Here is a 5,464-nt window from a genome sequence, read left to right as displayed (position 1 = left end):
TTCTACAAACAAATTGGGACCTAACACTTATCTTTCATCAAAATAATCACAAGTTTATAAACAGAATAGACAATAAACGCATAGTGACTCATAACACCTTCATCCTACTAGATTTATACAAGGATTCACGCTATTATTGAAGACATAACAAATATGCTTACTTGACCATGCAATGAATGAGGTCCCAAAAGACATATACAATAATACCCATAAAACGAGCGTCAGGTTAGCGGATCCCAGACTATGAAAAGCCTTAGGTCACTAGGCACAAAGTCCCCTATAACTTAATAACTCGAGTATTAAAAAGCTCACTATTGATCAATTATGCATAACATATATATATATTTTTTTTCTTTCTCTTTTTTTTTCTTTTTTTCTTTTTTTTTCCAACAATTTCTGAATGAGTGCGTTTCGCTCCATCTCATTCAACCCTAGACTACTCATAAAACTATGAGTCGACTACTAGCCATTTGACACCTAGCCTTACAACAACTAGCAATGAAATCCAAGTTTTTCTCCAGATAAAAAAATCAGTATTTTTACGTCATTACGAGAATATCATAAATTCTAAATATAACCAAGTGATTAAATCTCAACAACAAACAAGTATGATCATGATCTAGATCAAAAGCAACCCAATAAGACTTTATGAATTTTTTTGTTTTTGGCATGCAAATCAATTCATTAAGACTTAAACATTCCTCTATTCGTCATCACCACACTCAAATCAACATCAACTTATCAAATAACATAGTTCATCTTAAGGGATTATGCTAAATATGCATGCAAATGCAACTATATGAAATCACATAAAAAACAAACAAATATGTCCTATATGAATAATCATGCAACACTACGAATGAAATACAACTATATGCAACATGAATCTATATGAACTATATGGACACACACAAACTAATCATTACATTATCACCCCCAAACTTAAAATTTTCAATATCCTCATTGAAGGCAATAATAAGGATTTCAGGCATACATAATCGTCAGAAAGATCACCCTCTTCGGAGGATCATATGGCCAATCAACCTCGACATCAGTGGCTCAGAAAATAGTGCCCAAAGCCTGTGTCAAATCTACAGCAAAACGACGGTGAATATCGTGCATGGCCTCCATACGCCTAGTCACTCGCCTGTACTACTCATCACCAACACCAGTCCTATTAACTACCTACTACACATGAGAAGAACCCTATGTAGGCACGGGAAGATCCGCCCAGCCACTCTCTATATCATCAAAAATATATCCCAACCCCTTATCATGGGGTGCACCTAAGAATGAATAACTCAAGTGATCAGGCAGTCGGTTGAGCTCAAGTGTGGGAGCTTCTTCAATAGATGGTTCAAAACGCTCCTTAGAAATTTTTAGCCCTGCTAACCCAAAAGAATCGAATGGCATATCTAACTTCCTCTTCCACGGAGGAGCATTCAAAACCTGCAGTTGCTCTGCTTCTTCTTCCTTTTTAATAACTGATTCCCCTATTAAGGATCTCTCTAAGGTATCTGACTTTGGAAATTGCTTAGGCTCTGAATTCATGACAGAGTCGACCCACTCTACTTTAAAGCACTCCTCTTTAGTTGTGGGTAACTTTATTGCCTTGAACACATTAAAAGTGACCTTTTGATCATGAACATTCATCGTAAGCTCTTCTTTTTGCACATCGATTATAGTTCGGCCAGTAGCTAAGAATGGTCTCCCCAAGATAATGGGAATCTTCTTATCCTCCTCAAAGTCAAGAATTACAAAGTCAGCAGGAAAGATAAGTTTATCCACCTTGACCAACACATCCTCCACAATGCCTCGTGGATATGTAATAGAACGATCGGCCAACTGCAAGGACATACATGTTGCCTTCGGATCAGGTAGAACAAGCTTCTTGAAGATAGACAAGGAAATCAGATTGATGCTAGCTCCCAAATCACATAAACACTTGTCGAACGACAAGTTTTCGATGGTGCAAGGAATAGTGAAGCTTCCACGATCTTTAAGCTCTAGATGCAACTTTTATTGCAGCACAACACTGCATTCTTCCGTTAGAGCAACGGTCTCTAAGTCATCGAGCTTCAATTTATGAGAGAGAATACCTTTAATAAACCTCGCATAGCTAGGCATCTGTTCAAGAGCTTCAGCGAAAGGTATGTTGATATGAAGTTTCTAGAACACCTCCAGAAACTTAGCAAATTGCTTATCCAACTTCTGCTTCTGCAGCCTTTTAGGAAAAGGAGGTGGAGGATAAACCTGTTTCTCCCCTGTATTACCCTCTAGAGGAGTGTGTTCCACAGTTTTCTTCCTTGATTCCACTTCTGCTTCCTTCTGCACATCTTCTTCATCCAAAATTTCAGATTCTGGAACTTGATATTTTTTAGGGCTTGTGACCTTCCCAGACCTCAATGTAATTGCCTTAACCTGCTCTTCGACTTCTCTCTTGCCTGGAACTTCTGTATCACTATAAAGCGTTCCTGGTAGTTGATTCAATAAGGCGTTAGCAATTTGTCCTATCTGGTTCTCCAGAGTCTTGATAGAAACAGCCTGGCTTTGGCATATAATAGTCTGGTTTTTGCACATAAGCCTCAACTCCTCCAATTCAGATTTTTCATTCGAATATTGACCTGCATCATGAGTTTGTTGTTGAAGTTGGAGTTATTGTCTTGGTGCGAATTGTTGCTGAAAACCAGGAATATTGAATTGCTCATTTCCAAACTGTTGGAATGGTTGTTGCATCGCATTCTGATTGTTGCTCCATCTGAAGTTAGGACGATTCCCGTTGTCAGGATGATAAGTGTCTGGAACTGGTTGCTGCGATCTCTGAAAATTGCTCACAAAATGAGCTGATTCACTAGATATGGCGCATTGCTTCGTCGCACGCGAACCTGCAAATATCTCACAAACACTTGTTATCTGATTAACACTATAGTTAGCCAGAAAATCGATCTTCATAGAAAACTCCTTTAGTTGAGCAGTGATAGCCATAGTTGTATCCACTTGAAGAACTCCTGCTACCTTGCCCTGTGGCAATCTTTGAGTTGGATATTGATATTCATTAGCAACCATCAGTTCGATTAGATCATAGGCTTCCTTATAGCTCTTTGCCAATAATGCTCCACATGATGCTGCGTCGAGCATGGGTCTTGACTATGCTCCCAACCCATTATAAAAACAATTGATGATCATCCAATTAGGATTTCTATGATGAGGACACTTCTTAAGAATCTCCTTGTAGCGCTCCCAAGCTTCATATAAAGATTCTTCCGATTGCTGCGCAAATTAAGTAATAGCGTTTCTGATTGCAGCTGTCTTTGTCATAGGGAAGAATTTAGTGAGAAACTTTTGAGGAAGATCTTCCCAAGTAGTAATCAAACTAGCTGGTAGAGAGTGTAACCAACTCTTAGCCTTCTCCCTCAGAGAGAATGGGAACAGTCTCAGCTTCACAGCATCTTCAGAAACACCGTTGAACTTGAAGGTGTCGCAATTCTCAATGAAATCCCTAATGTGCATATTGGGATCTTCCGTTGGAGAACCCCCAAACTGGATTAAATTCTGCACCCATTGAATTATGCCAGGCTTGATCTCAAAGTTATTAGCTGTGATAGCTGGCTTGAAAACGCTAGATTGAATGTCATTGATCTTGGGTTGAGAAAAATCCATCAAGGCTTTCATTCGTGCTGCTGGATCTCCCATTATAATGAGTACCTGAAACACAACAAGTAAACCGTGAAAGTAAAAGAGTCTGAGTCAGTGAACTTTAACGACCACTGATGACAAGCACATAAACTAAACAATTAACAACACCGAGTCCCCGGCAGCGGCGCCAAAAACTTGTTGGAAAAAACACACGCTAAAATTCACGTAAGTATACGCGTTCACAAGTAGTATAAGATAATAATCAGATTCGTTCCCACAGAGACTGGTTTAGGTTAAGTTCAATTTATGCACCTATGCAACAATGTATGGTTATTGCTCAATGCTAAGACAAATAACAAATTGGGTTTATTTATAACTAAGAATTAAACTAAAAATTATAACTAAGAGAACAAGAATGGTTGAATTAATATATATGACAAACATGGGATTCTAACTTCATTAAATACTTCATTCAATAGCCTTTTTGTTCTTAACCTTAGCATGTAATGGCGATGGCACTAATCAGACAACACAAAACTAGTAAATACCAACTTTTGTTGTACGGTTACCCTACCACCAAGCATCCACAAAAGAGATAGAAGTTGAATAGACACCAATTATGCTTAGTCCTTATATGTCTATAAGAATTGAAAACATAACGGTTTAATGCGCAAGTTATCTATCATGATTACATAGGGCAAGTAAAATGGTTAAAATTACCTAGGAATCATGCATAACAATAACACATGAACCTATGCTAGCATGGCAAGTTCTAAACCTCTATACTCACTATCGCTTCAATAGAGATTAACACACTATCTTATATGTTAGCTACGCACATAAGACGAATAAGCACAACCAATACTATGATATTAATCAATCACCACACACCAAGATATTGAAATAAATTAACTATAGAAATCCATAAGTATATCTGTTATAACCCGATGATAACGATTAGCCCATAATCGAACTCATCATCACCATGAGTTCCAATGAAAGCATGATAATAAATAATATAAGAGTATTAGGGTTTAAAGACAAATCGAAAATGAGCATCCAAGTATCAACTATATTAAAGAAAATAAGAGTTTTCTTCTCCGTAGCCTTTTTGTGCTCTTTAGGTCTTCTTATTGCTCTCCCAGGCCTCCTTCTTGTTAAAAACGTATTTTTATTGATACATATAGGCTTCTAGTCATTCTGGGCTTTCAGACTCTTAAAATCAGACTGGAATCAAGATTCTGCGAAAACGACCTGGCACAGGCGCACGCGCGGTCTCTGATGTTCCAGCGTGGCCGCACCGCTTCCCTGCGCGGGCGCCCCGTGCTTCTGTTGTTTCAGCGCGACCGCTCCGCTTCCAAGCGGGGGCACGCCGTGCTTCTGTAGTTTGAATTTTGAATTTTCTTCTTTTTGCTGTATCTTTTACTCCACTCGTCAGAATCTGATGAATAAGTTCAGAATATTTCCTTTAAAAGCTTCTTTCTTCCCCCAACTAATGCCTGTAATGTAAAAACACAAAAACACATCAAAAATACCAACAACTTGAGTCCAAAACACCAACTTAAGCTTGTAATGAAGCGTTCCAAGTAGATATAAAATCCACTTATCAGCCTGGCAGAAGGACTAATACACGCGCAAGTTGTATAGAAGGAAAAAGCGAAGGTTACTCGTGTTGAAAACCACACGCCAGTTTAGCTTCTTGCTTAGTAGTGCTCACCTTACCGCGGGACCTACCTGGGAAAGTCCTTGGAAATACAGTCAGTTAGCTATACAGATAATAAGTCACAGGTTAATCCACGCGGGACCCAGTTTAATGCAGTCGCAACTT

General features: G+C 38.6%; 1 non-coding gene across 1 annotated transcript; it reads left to right on the top strand.

The window, feature by feature from the left end:
- The first annotated feature begins 3,195 nt into the window (after positions 1–3,195).
- LOC141681131 (small nucleolar RNA R71) lies at positions 3,196–3,301 on the top strand. The gene has a single exon (XR_012558579.1). It is a non-coding gene; the product is annotated as a small nucleolar RNA R71 (small nucleolar RNA).
- The last annotated feature ends 2,163 nt before the right edge of the window (positions 3,302–5,464 follow it).

The sequence above is a fragment of the Apium graveolens genome, chromosome 1 (assembly GCF_009905375.1).
Source record: "Apium graveolens cultivar Ventura chromosome 1, ASM990537v1, whole genome shotgun sequence".
Classification (NCBI taxonomy): Eukaryota; Viridiplantae; Streptophyta; class Magnoliopsida; order Apiales; family Apiaceae; genus Apium; species Apium graveolens.
The sequence above is the reverse complement of the archived record's forward strand: the minus strand, read 5'-3'. Positions and strand labels throughout refer to the sequence as shown.